The sequence below is a fragment of the Stegodyphus dumicola genome, chromosome 9 (genome assembly GCF_044657685.1).
Source record: "Stegodyphus dumicola isolate Sdum_Otavi_A_Nest chromosome 9, ASM4465768v1".
Classification (NCBI taxonomy): Eukaryota; Metazoa; Arthropoda; class Arachnida; order Araneae; family Eresidae; genus Stegodyphus; species Stegodyphus dumicola.
Window position 1 is genome coordinate 191,324,177 of NC_140776.1, and position 14,423 is coordinate 191,338,599.

General features: G+C 33.0%; 1 long non-coding RNA gene across 4 annotated transcripts in view; it reads right to left on the minus strand.

Moving 5' to 3' along the window:
• The window catches only part of LOC146995601 (uncharacterized), a 214,508-nt gene that overhangs the window by 51,082 nt on the left and 149,003 nt on the right, over positions 1 to 14,423 (minus strand). Inside the window, exon 2 of one of the 4 annotated variants that reach the window (XR_015043183.1) lies at positions 3,713 to 4,232. The exons of the other annotated variants lie outside the window; for them this stretch is intronic. This is a non-coding gene — a long non-coding RNA (uncharacterized LOC146995601). The remainder of the gene's footprint in view (positions 1 to 3,712; positions 4,233 to 14,423) is intronic. 4 annotated transcript variants of the gene reach the window in all.

Below are 14,423 nucleotides of genomic sequence, written 5' to 3' on the forward strand. Positions count from 1 at the left end.
GAAATTATTGTAAAGAGTGAAAAATAAAGGGTTTTGTATACCCTTTATGTGTATCTTGTCTACTTCCCACAGTTATTGAACATAGCTTTAGTAAGCTTCCTGTTCCGAGTCAGGTCCGTGCATGTTCCCAAAGAAAGTAAGACGGAACATTGAACCTGATAAGGTCTTTCTGATATTTAGCAATTAAATAATAAATATTAGACAGACTGTGCGAGTTTGATAGAAGCAATTCTACAGCCCTAGCAAAGCAAAATTTTCGTCAAGTATGCCGGGAGTTTATGATAATAGATGCCGTCGCTAATTTTGAAAATATAGACAGAAGCTATAAAATCCAGCCACATTTCGAATGAATGTCTATCGATAATTTGATTCATGTCTATCGATAGTTTCTCAGTAGATTGAGGGCGGCTGTGTCTACCCGTACGACGTCGGACGTGTTCGAGAACAAAATGGCGCTCGATTCGCATGGCACATTGGAGGCATGTTCATGCGCAGATGGTCTCTGCGCAACCAGTCGTATGTTTAGCATTTTTACCATGTTTCAGCTAAACGTCCGACGTCGTACGGGTAGACACTTCCTAGATTGAGGAAAAATCCTAACGTCCAACTGTTGAGGAATCAGCGGAACCGCTTTTTATCTAAAGTGCTATCAAGCTGGATGCCGCAGAACATCAAGCTAGCTATCAAGCATCATGCTATCAAGCTAGACGTCTATCATGTCTCAGAATTTGCTCCATCTTCCTCCTCAGAAACATCGCATCCCAAAAAGATTTTTTTAAACTGGGTAGATAAATGCTGGTTGACATGTAATGCCAATAGCTGGATAGAATACGGTACTCGTGTTACGTAAGTGACCAGCACTTTTCAATCACAAAGCCTTCATGCTAATAGCGTAGGGCAGCTGGGTGTGTTACATTTATGCTCTTTGCGAGTGTTAGACATAACAGTCTGAAAGCGAACTACATGTAGTTGATTCTTCATTGTACAAGTGCATGAGGCTTTGGATAATGAATGATTTCGTGTTCTGTTCGAAATCGTCAATTACTAGAAAACTAGACAGTTTTTCTGTCCATCATTAAATATAACTTCTCAGATTTCTTTGATAGTTGATTATTATATGTATCATTTTTAAGTAGATCGATATTTTTATTATCTAGTGGAAAATTAATTTTAAAAATAAAAAAATTCTCATGTGGACACCACACAACTTCCTTGTACGGCTTATTAAATAATAGAATTTTTTTGCTGCTCTTCATTTAAACGTATTTTTTCCTCGAATTTCATTAGAGATAATATTTCTCATTCAATCGATTCAGTTCTCACTTCGCGGCAAAGCAAAGATAAATAAATTCAAAACATCGTCATTAAAAACAGTAAAATACAGAAAAACCTAAAATATCAAATGCAGTTATAAACAGTGTAATTAAAATTAAATTTTCTACGCAAAATTAAGCAATTCATCCAGCGTGCAGAAGGACAACATTTTCGATGCACAAAAACTTAAAAATAAACTTTTGGTCCCAAAAGACATTGAAGTTGAAGCGCCAGCTGACGGAATTCACTATACTACTAAGAGTTTCAGATGTAAACAAACAGCAGACACATTAGGCCTATCTGTCACTTACTCTTTTAATTTGTTGATAATTCTAGAACTATTGCATGCGGATTAACTAAAGGCATAAAAACCTTAACCGAAACATTAGAACAACATAATTCAATCTCTTTCAAACAAAAAATGCTCAATTTACCAACATATGGGGGAAAAAACTGAGCTCATCGAGCTGCGTAACAGAGTAGGTATATATATGTATATATATATATATATATATATATAGCAGTTCCATATACAAAATTTCAACATTCTACGGCTAATCGTTTTTGAGTTGGGTAAGAGAGATACATACATATATACCTAGTGACGTCATGACAAAATTCCTTCTGGATGCATTTAGAATCTATTTCGTAATCCATATTGAAAAAAAATAGCGCTTTATTCTGTCCGCATGTACCTATGTCATACGAAAAAAATTCATTCATATGGGTTCGAAAGAGTTCAAAATTGATATTTTCGTCGAAATAAGGTACCCGAAATTTTTCTCGATTACAATACTCCCTTTACTTCGCACAAGGAAAAAATATATAACATAAAGAATAACCTTGAAACCCGCACTTTAATACAATGTTTCCATTTAGGATTAGTACATCCAAAAAATGCTGCATATTTTTCTGGATTTAGGAAAATGTAGACATGAATTCGCTTCCGTATAATTACGTAACTATTTTCTGAAATCACAATAGAAATAAATTCAATAATCAAATAATTTTTCGTTCCGTGCATACACGTAAATGAATGTCTATGAAGGGAAATGCTTAAGTAAAGTATGATGAAGTTACATTTCTCTTTATGCGTGGAAGCTGTCTCCATTAAAGTTAAGAAACGAGAAGTAAAATATACTATGGCATAGAATTCAAATTACTTAAGTTCTTAACACGTTATGCCTAGAAACCACGATTACTTGATTTTTAGTAGATATTTCAAAATTTCACAAAAACATCATGATGACCGTTTGAAGGAGAATACGAAATTTGTGTTAATTACATTTGAAAATCCAAAATATTCGTAAAATGCCTGAATATTTTATGAATGCATTTTCTGAGACATCCGAATGTTTCTAAAACTCAAGAAAGTTTTGTCACTTTACTCTATACGTGTTATCCTTTTCTCTTTGTCACTGCGAAAGATTGTAAACCTATTCTACCGGTAGGCATTTATTCCTTACGAGACATTAATATGGGAAAAAAGTTAAAATATTCGGATTGCTTTCTAAAAGTGCAACATATTTTTTAATCATTGTGAAATCTTATCTAAAATCTTATTACTTCTTTGCGGTTTAACATGATTTTTTAACTTCATATAAAACTATAATTGGAACTAATGATTAAGTCTCTTAATATATTTTAGTATTACTCATATTTATCACTAAAGACTAGTCTTTATTTATTAACTGATGAATTTCGAAGAATTAAATGGCCGATGATTCTTAAAATGACTATTATAAATTACTCTTTTCATTACATTGATCAATAAATCGTGCATCTCAAAATGATTTAAAAGAATGCATTATAAAGGTTTTGAACATCTTATATTTCGTGTTTATTCTTGCAATAAAAAAAAGAATAGTTAATGGTAGTTATGTTTATATATACAGTCAAAAGAGGACATAAGAATACACACATTCGTCTTTATTTATACAATCAAAAAGAGGGCAAATGAACATACAGCTATGTTTATTTATCTCGGTTCTCGGTTTGGTGGTGTGGCAGCATATGTCTCGTTTTCCACCATAGCCCAACCATGGTGTGTGTGTGTGTGTGTGCTATATGACAAAATTTTAGAAGAGAACTATATTTCTATACCCGTGGTTTGAGATGCAGTACAGTAAAACCGTGGTTCATGAATTTAATTCCTGCTTCAAAGCTATTCGTCATCCGAAAAGTTCTTAAACCGAAAACGTTTTCTTCATAGAAATTGACGTAAAATGGATTATTCCATTCTAAAGATGATTGTTTATATAAACTTTACAAGTTCATAGCACAAAAACAATGGAAACCTAAAAGAAGAAATATAAATGCAATATTAAACAGATAAAATGCAGGAAAACTTGATTTAATCTTATACCTGAACAGTGCAAATACCTGAATCTGTGCTTACCTCAACTGTAAATGCCTGAACAGTATCAACGGCATAAGTAGAAAATGTTGTGGAAGCGATATATTTTGAATGAGTAGTCCCTGTCCATAAGATCACTAGCTAAAGCTCATCCCAGAGCGTCTTCATTCAACTTTCCTTTGCTGCTAAACTGACTCTGTGAGTCCTTGTTGTACTCAAACTTTGTCCCACGTGCTTTGCTGTTGTTTGCCTTTTAAAATGTTTGTAACACGAGAAAACGAATGTTCTATGGCCTTAATCAGGGCGATTTATTGGTATGTAAAAACTTTACATCTTGTCTCATTTTACTGCAAAATTTCGCCGGTCAAAGAACTGAAATCAACTTTTCTTCCTTAATCTTCCTTGAAGACATTTCTTCCATAATCGCCTTTTGTTGCTATGTCTGATGTTGGCGAGCTCCTCTGGTAACCCATAAATGTGTTCAATGTAGACATTCCACTTATTCATTGTTCATTCACACGAGATCGTTGATCACAGGAAAGTCCCAAGTGTCAGTGTCTGCCTGCAAAAAAATATGATTATAATTCCGTCCATGCCAAATTTATGGTCCTGTAAGTCATTTGTAAACCATCCTGTAAGTCATCGCTTTGTTAATGAGAGCAGCGGAAATGTAAGCCCCTGAGCATACATTAAGCGGCATACATTCCATTTTGAAAATCATAACTTGAGTGTTCGTAACTCAAGACATATGTTCAGGATCCATAAGTTTGCATTTACGCAAATTCTAATCAGTTAGGTATAAATGCTGAAGTTGGGTTACTTTACGAGCGTTCATAATAAACCATTAAATAACATTAAACTTTGAAAATTAAAACAAGTATGCCATTAAAATCACAAAAATATAAAATCATATTTATCACAAAAATATAAAATCATATTTATCAGTTGTTGGGATGCGTGTTTTCAATTTTGATGCCTTCATGAATTTATGAAAATGTGCGCATAGGAAGGATGCCAAGTGTAGCATTTTCATTCGGATTCTGTATCTAATCAAAAACATATCCTGGTGAGCTGACAAAGAAAACAATGGTTTTTCAGTTTTGGTATTGAGACTGTGGATGTTAAAAGAGAACATTTAAAAGTGCCTCTCATTTTATCATTATTTTTTTCGGAAAACTACTTTCCTTTGTTTTATTAAATATGGCAAGTGCACACAAGCTAGCTGTATAAGGGGGGCGGACTTACTAGAGAAAATCGGCACGGATTTGCCTATTACCAAGGTTTCAATGCCATTCGTTAATCTGTTATTATGGATAAATGAATGATGAAATATTAAAAACGAAACACAGGAAAGAAAGGCCATTGCAAATAAGGTAGCAAAAAAGAAATTATTTACCTTTAAAGGATTCATTGCAAACCTTTAACAAAGTACTGCATTATCCAGTGCCTAAAATTTAAAAAAAAAAAAAAAAAAAGAAAAATTCAGGCCACCTCTCTTAATTTCGGAATCTCTTGGGCTCAAAACCCGGAGGAAACTTAAATGTTTGTAAGTGGATAGTGTCTCTCCGAAATGTGGCACTTATATTACTGGCAAGCCGAATGTCCAATCGAGGGGATGATGGTAGAGAAAGAAAAATTGGGTGTTCACCATCAAAACTGGCACTGATCTTCCCTTTTCTGAGAGATGTGGTGTCAGTTAATTTTCCCATTTTAAATATTAAGCAATTATCAAACACAAAAATGTTGACTCGGTGTTTTAGATTACTGTTGAAATATCTATACTGTAACGTTTCTCTTTGGTTTTATTCAAACTTCGTACATGACATAATTGTTTTACAACGGTATGTCATCAGTACTTCTATATCAAGTTCAAATTTTTCTCATAACATAAAATAAATTTACATTCATTTCCACGAATTAAATAATATCAGTTATTGCAATCTATGTTTACATGTCATAGATATATTCAAATTTTAAAATTTTTATTCAGTACATTACAAAGCAATTTTACTTATTTCCAATAGAAATACCAACAGAAAAGGTACCTCTTATTGCATATTTTTGCGCTAACCTATGTAATTTGCATTCATTCTGCTAATTGTAATATGCCTGCCTTCTTAACATGTTTCTTTTCAATGGGAAAATTAACTGACACTGTATTTCTGAGAAAAGGGAAGATCTGTGCCAGTTTTGATGGTGAACACCCAATTTTTCTTTCTCTACCATCATCCCCTCGATTGGATATTCGGCTTGCAAGCAATATAAGTGCCACATTTCGGAGAGACACTAACAAACATTTAAGTTTCCTCCGGGTTTTGAGCCCAAGAGATTCCGAAATTAAGAGAGGTCGGCTGATTTTTTTTTCACATCTTTTTGTGCTGCATTCAGGAGTGAGCAATATATCTGGAGGCTTGCCTCCATTAGGTGAGTAAGCAATTGTGCATGCACCCTGCAAACTATGATTATCTCAATTGTATTGTTGAATGTTTAATAATCCTTGTTATTTGCAGCAGACTAGGGCTTATTTGAATGTAGAGCAGTCAAATGAATGCCACAGCAACTTTTTTTTTTCCTATTAGTTTTCTTTTAAAATGGTTCGAAAAAATCATTCAGTATCCTCTTACGTAAACCTTATAAGCCTTATATCGCATCATATTACGCATGTGCATTGGATTACAAATACATATTGTTTTAGTTTGTAAATTTTATGTCTAATATATGTTATCGGCAAAGTATAAAATGCCGGTATTCTATAGAATACCTACGCACTGTATATAATGCAAGACTGTATATAATGTATATATGCCAAAGTATGAAATATGAGAATAATTATATACTTCCCTAGGCATTGCGTATAATATCTAGGCATTCTATAGAATGGCAAATGCTCTTTAGGCAAAGAATGAAAAAAAAAAAAAAAAAAAAAAAAAAAAACGTTATGATAAGGCTATTATTTAAAGCAATTATAAAAAAGCATATCTTTGGAATTTCCGATATACAGTCTCGCGCGCTAGAGATTTTTTCTGTACAGTTTTGCCATTCTTCGCTTTGAAATCGTTGAGTTTCTTAATCAAAAATTCGTTGAAGTTTTACAAAATATGAAATAGATAATAAAAGAAATTCCAAATTTGGGCTTACAGATGCTCATGTTCGGGTGGAGACTTATGCTATTCAAAATTGGATGGCTCTAGGTACCGTTGTTTTATCACAATGCGAGAAACATACATACATTCATGCAGATTCTTCATTATTTAATTTCTTAAATAATATTTTTAAAGCTTTTTTGGCCGCCATGGGATAATCGCATCCAATGTTAATCGAAAATGAATAAATTGATTCTTCCGAATATTTTAAAATTAAATCTCGATTATTAGAAAGCGAAACTAGTTCTTCCTCTTCGTTCAAATTTAATTCAAATACAGAAGTTTTTCGGCACCAAAATCGGCTTGGATACCAGAATCGGCTTATTTTTAAAAACCGAATTTCGCCATGTCTCATGTGTACCGTATACTAGAATTAAACCCATAATAATTTATACTATATACATGTCTAAAATTTGGGGGCACCCTTTAAGAATTTGACGGCACACAAAAGTGCCGCGGCATAGTGGTTGAGAAGCACTGCTGTAGAGTCATTAGGACTTTAGAAGCAAGAGACATGAGAAACGAGCAATGCCCTCGCCCAGAGCCGTAACTAGGTTTTATAGCGCACGGGGACTGCTGAAGATTTTGTAGCCCTTTCTGTGTGCCAAGAATGGAAAACATTTCATTCTAAAATTTCGAAGCATCAATTGGCGCCACCTGGTTGCTGCTCCCGGTGACAGATGTCTCTCCTTGCTCCATCCTAAATAAGCTACTGCCGTCGCCGGAACTCGAACCTGGACTCCTTGATTATGAGGCCATTGTGCTAATAAAATTAGTACCACAAAGGATTTATACACGCAAAAGAAAAAGAAAAAAATTGACACTGTATATTAATTAGTACAAGACATAAAATGTGTTCTAAACCGCATACAGATGTTTTTATTATCTTACTTTTGCAAATAAATCTTTCCTTTATGTAAATTAGGTTTAAAATTTCGATGAATTTCAGTAGGCTGGTCTATTCAATATGAAATTAATGATATATGTCACACGTGGCCAAGGGCTCACCAGAGGCCGAGCGGTAAAGACGCTGAACACTGGTAGTTCGGTTCAAGGTTCGAATCCCGCAAACGGGCTGGCTGCATGGGCGTTTTCGTGGTTTTTCCCCATGTGTAACATGTATACGAGCCAGTTTCCCTTAAAAAGTCCTCCACGAAGGCAGATAGCCCTCGTGTGCTTTGCCTTAATTAAATCATCCAATCCGCATGTGGCCAGACGGCGGCTCGCGGAGCTTTTGCATGCGGCTCCCGATGTAACAAGCATTGTTTCGTTTTTAAAGATAATTACAACAGCATTCGTTATAGATATGCATGCTACGACACGCTTTTTTAAAATAAGGGCTGTTTAATATTTTAAATTGCATTATGCACATAACATTTTTAAAATATGCCCCTTCTGCTACTTGTAAATTAACCCTTAAGTACAGAGGTTCATTTTCTGTTACGTAAACACAGAGGAGAGGGCTCTCAGATCGCGTTCTATTTTATGCATTTTAAAAATATAAAATTTAAAAATAATATACTATTGTTATTATATAAGCATTCATACACTTTGCTTGTTATATTGAAGTAATTAGTTCTTGTAAAAACTCTAAAATGAATGCATTAAAAATTCATTTTTAAATCATTTACTAAAAAAGTACGAAACATTTAATCAAATAAATAAAATACATACTACTTACTTGCAAATGCGTGTAAACAAACTATTTAATAAATTTCCCGCCTACAGAACTGGATTTATATAAAATAATGCAAAAAAAGTATAATATATGAAGAATATTAAAAAACTGCAGCGTATTATTTTAAGTATTTTCAGGACAATTTTTAACAAATTTCTCTTGGCATTACATATCGGATTCTTGCAGCTGAAACATAGATAGGTAGTTTTTCTTCTTAGTCTAGGGAGACAAAGAAAGCGTATTTTACGCTTTTAAGGGTATCAGTTACATCTGGGCTAGAATCATTGGCGTAAATAAGGGTATGCAAGGAATGCAGTCGCATAGGGGCCCGAAGGTTTAGGGGGCCCATGAATGTCCTGCTGAATTATATTTACATATTTAAACTTAAAACACGTATAAAAATCATATATTCGCGTAGTTTAGTGTACCATAAAGTTTTCTTAAAAGAAAGGGGGAAAAACTTTACCATACATATTTTTTACAAATATTGTATATTCAAATAGTTTTCTTTATTAAATTTATGATAAATATGTTTTATATTTAACAAATGTATCATTTACATTATAAAAGTTCTTATTTATGCCTTGTATATTATTGCATAAGTCATGTTCGTAAGCTCAGCTGAACACAGAGTGCTATATATTAGTGTAATTTCTTTTTTTGTACGTTTAATCTATCATGTTGACTGTCAGTTTATAACATAACCAGTTATTTACTAGGTTGTTAAATTAAGTGGAAAAAAACTTGGATTGGCGCAGATTTTATATAGAAACTCGCAGTATACTTGCATGTAAAACCTACTGGATTTTATTTAAAAATCTCCGCAAATGTAGACTTTCTTCCCCCCTTTTTTTAAGCACAGTAAATTTATTGGGGGAGAAGGAAAATGTTTTGCACGGGAGCCCAAGAGTTCTAGCTACGCCACTAGCTAGAATAGATTCCGCTGGAAATTCCTAGCACTCTCTGAATGCACATGTTTATTTCTCAGTTCACAGTTGGGTTTTGAAGCCTCCGTTCCATATGCGGTTTCACTAATTCTTATGATAACTCCGTCAAAGAAACAGTTTTTTTTCTCATTGACGTGTTACGTGTGCATTAATTCCACTTATATCAAGTAACCTAAAGAATATGGCCATCGGCCATCGCCTTGTTCTTCGATCTGTAGAATGTTTAGAACATTTTTCATCCAATGCATCTACACCTCCTTTAGTCAAATTGTAAAGTGTTATTATTTCTCATTTCCCAGTCTCAAGATCTTCTGATTTCGAATGATGCATTGAAGAAATGACAATAAACACTTTTTAATTTTTGAGGCACATATAAAACGAGAGTCATTCTGAATATGAATGCGCAAAGGGAAAATCCTTTACTTTTCGTTTTATTTGGAAAAAATTCGCTTCGTATTTCTCTCTCTCTCTCTCTCTTTTTGTTTTTTTTTTTTTTTTTTTTTTTTTTTTATTTATTTCATATTACCGACATACGTCAAACCTTTAGAATTAAGTTCCTTTACAAGTTCAACACTCAAGTAGTGATAAAGCCATCCCCCCCCCCCCCTCAGGCGAGAGAAAAGTTACTTGAACGCAGAGGTGAGGTCTATAGGACCGCGGCGCAGTTTTAAAAATTATTTAAAAAATATAACTAATGGATAGAGTTTAATAAAAATTTAGAAATAGTTATATTTTATGTCAACTTGAAAGTACTGAAAGGGAATAGAATAACTATACAGTAACTAAACACTTTCGCAGTTCTAAAACATTGGCGCGGTCATATACACCCCACCTCTGTGTAAGAATTGGAGGCTCCATTCAGCCCACCTGGACACGAGTGTCCCCATAGCTCAAAAGAAGGGTCCTGTATCTCCACAAACGAGGGCAGCCAGTAACCCAGCCACCCCCAAACAACAAACAAAAATACTAAATCAAAAATAAGGAAGCACATCTAACACAAAATTACAGACCAACAAACAAACAAAAAAAATCTGATGTGTACACCACATGACTTCCTTGTATTGGAATATTAAATTATACGCATTTTTCTTGCATTTCATTTAAACTTATTGGATTGAATTAAATCTACTTCCCCGACAGCGCATAAACCACAATAGAATAAATGCATTCTTTAAAATTCACTCTAGTACTTGTTTACGATAGCGAAACTCTGGCGCTAGATTCACTTAACAGTATTAATAATTATATAACAGCTGACTTATATAATAATTTTATAACGGAAACTAAGTTAACTGTTATATAATCCAATAATTATATTACAGTTAACTTATATATTTCGTTCATATTATAACTCATAATGCACAAAATTTATATCATTTAAAGAATAGAATTATCTAATCTTTGCCACATGTTCTATTCAAATACTATAATAAAGCTAGAATGAAATATAAAAGAAATTAAGCAGACAAAACAAAAAAGAAACAGTTTTTCACAGACGATTGAGTATTTCTCATTTAATTAATTCAGTTCTCGCGAAAGAACTCAAAATATGTATATTAAAAATTACAAAGTAAATCTTAAACACTTATTTCCTCGAAAAAATTCCAGAACGGATTAAGCATGATTTAAATAATAAATGAAGGCGTTATCTTTGTTGTTGCGAAGCTAAGTTTCTCTAGATTGGCAACAAATCCACTAGTCTCCTGTTTCAAATGTAAACATCAATGGCCGCCATTAAAAAAAACGTAGCGGCAATTAAACAACTTTAAAATTGCTGATAATTCTAAAAATATTGCACACAGATTTACTAAAGGCATAAAATCCTTAACCGGAAGATAAAAACAACATAATTCAATCATTTTTAAACCAAAAATTGTACAATTTACCAACATATAAGAGTAAAGAAACTGAGATCACTGAGCCGGGTAACAGAGTGGATATATATATATATATATATATATATATATATATATATTTATATGCGTTTGGTGCGGCCGATTGCAACCAAAATACGAGGTGCACATCTACATGTTATAGCAGTCCTATATACAAAATTTCAACCTTCTGAGGCTACTCGTTTTTGAGTTATGCGAGATACGTACGTACGCACGTACGTACATACGTTCGTACAGACGCCACGAAAAATTCTCTTCAGAATTCATTTTAAAGCAGTTTTATAATTTTTTTGAAGGAAAAGAGTATTTTATTCTGTCCTTACGTACAGATATCACACAAAGACATCGTTAAATTGCATTCGATAGCGGTCAAAATGGATATTTTCGTTGAAATATGCTGCCTGAAACTTTTCGCGATTACAGTGCTTCCTTTTTACTTCGTACAAGGAAGTAAAAATCCATAAACACAAATTCACAACATAGAACACCACAGATATCTAAAACCCATTATAAATACAAAATTCAATTTTAACAGAAGATTCCTACTAGCGCCCTATTTTCATTCATGAACTTCATTAGAGCAAGAGAATATGATTTGAAAACTTTAAAATTAATGACACTTACATTAAAATCAGTAATGTTAAAAATCTGTCTAACAGGGGCTGTTAAACTACAATCAACCACGAAATGCCTAGCATCACCATCAACCTGACAACTATTACATGATCTATTTTCCTGCAGATTAAATCGGTTAAAATAGAACGAAAACCTACCATGTCCAGTTAAAACCTGATTAACATCAATATTGTTCATACATTTCATTTTATTTGTTATTTTAATTAGTTCTATAAATCCTTTGTTTTTAGGTGAAAAGAACCACTGTATTTTCCATTTGTTAACGTAATTTTTTTTCATTCTTCGAATAGCAATTCTCTTCGAACCTGTTACTTCAATATCCATTGCACTGACATTTGTGCTATTAAATTAAACACAAATGTCAGTGTTTAAGGGTTAACACAAGAGATAACGTGGTATTCTTGGCAGGGTTCTATTTAGAACACATAGGGATAGGGACGAACAGGAAACAAGATAAAAACCCGGGATAAAAAAACCGGTGTAGGAGCAACTTTTGAGGGGGGGTGTGGAGTATCTTGGGACTAATTGTCGAAGGCTGGAAATCACTTATATAGCTTCCTATGTTGTCCCCTTTTTCTCTTGTCATTTAGTCAGTCAGTGGCGAATGTCTGTGTGTGAAAGGCGAAAGAAAAAAAACGATGTTCAATTCCGAGGTTAGAAAGACTAAGAAGTAAGTAAATTTGGTTTTTCAGAAATTGGCATTATTGTATAAATATTTATTTACTTTCATTATTATTTTAGTTTTACGTTAATTACAGAAATATTGTGTAAACAAATAAATATATTATTTTACGTAATTTTAGGGTAAATGTTATTTAGATTATCTCAACTATTAAATTAAATAAAAAACTATTTAATTTAATATTTGAGCTCATCAGATAAATTTGAGATGTTTTGATGTATTACTGCTATTATTACTGTAACAACTCTAAATAGTGTTCACTTCAACAAGTTCTCCATAAAGGCATCTCTTTCCCTAAGCAGACAGTCTTCGTAGGCTCTGCCATAACTCAAATACATGTTCGAGTGTCTTTCAATAAATTCTTTTGAACCTAAATCAGCATCAAAAGTAAATTTAATCCGGAATTAATTAATTCTATGTGTGAGGGATTTATATTTAACAGTAACAATAGCAGTTTATATTTGTACGTATGTTTCCAAGGGGGGAAAAAAATGACACACTTTTTATCCCGTTTTTAGAAGTATGTGCGCAAGAAATGTAAATTTTTTACATGAAGATACGAAGTATGAATCTGCGTTTGTATATTCTTACACTTTACTTCCCAATACCTACTTCTCTTACATACTGAGGTGCTTCTTCATATAAACTAAATTAAATGCAAAGTGACACAGTATTTTAAATTTTGCGATTGAAAGTTTTTCTGATTATTTTTAGTCTTTTAAAATCTGAAAACGTAAAATTTTGGTAATCACTGGTTTTATTTATAAATGATAGTGATAAAAATCATGTTCTAGTCAAAACTGTGAAAGTTTACCAATGATTATAATTATAATTAGAAACTGCGGTAATAGCATGATTTTTATGAATTGACAGGAGGAATTATTAATGTTGTTAAATATTATTTTATTGATTTTAATAGCATTTATTGATTGCGGACAGCATCTTACTTAAATCTTATAATTTTTCTGAATATTCATAATTTTCTATCATAATTTGACCCCTATTCAATGCAATTTAATGACACTTCTGCGTGACATCTGTACCTAAGAGCAGAATAAAGAATTCTTTTTGCCCAAAAATGTATAAAACTGATTTAAAATGAATTCTGAAGAGATTGTTTTCGTGGCGTCTCTACGTACGTATGTTCACGTACGTATCTCACGTAACTCAAAAACGAATAGCCTCATAACGTTGTAACTTAACGTAATTTTGTATATGTAGGACTGCTATAACATGTAGATGTGCACCTCCATTTTGGTTGCAATCTGCCGCACCAAATGTATATAAATATATATATATATATACATTTTGTTACTCGTCTCAGTTTCTTAGTTCTTATGTTTGTAAATTGTGCATTTTTTGCTTTAAAAATAATTGAATTATGTTGTTCATATATTCCGGTTAAGGTTTTTATGCCTTTAGTAAATCTGCCAGAGCCGTGTCTACATATTTCTTCACCTGAGGCAAAGCGATAAATGTGCGCCCCTGTATACAATGCAAGATTATTTGTTTACCTACTTGTAAGGGAGGAAATAAATAAATAATACTAAATGAAGTTTGGAAACGTAACATTATACAAACAAGCGCTAAAAATATATATATATGCATTATTGCATATATATACATATAATCTCTACATATAATAAAAGAAAGAGTTATCTGTGTGTCAGTGTATGTGTCTTTCGTTCGCGCTGCGCGTAAGCTATTAGACCCACGGCTACGAAATTCAATACGTAGGTGCATCCAGACAATAGCCAGTGAACCTCGAAGCG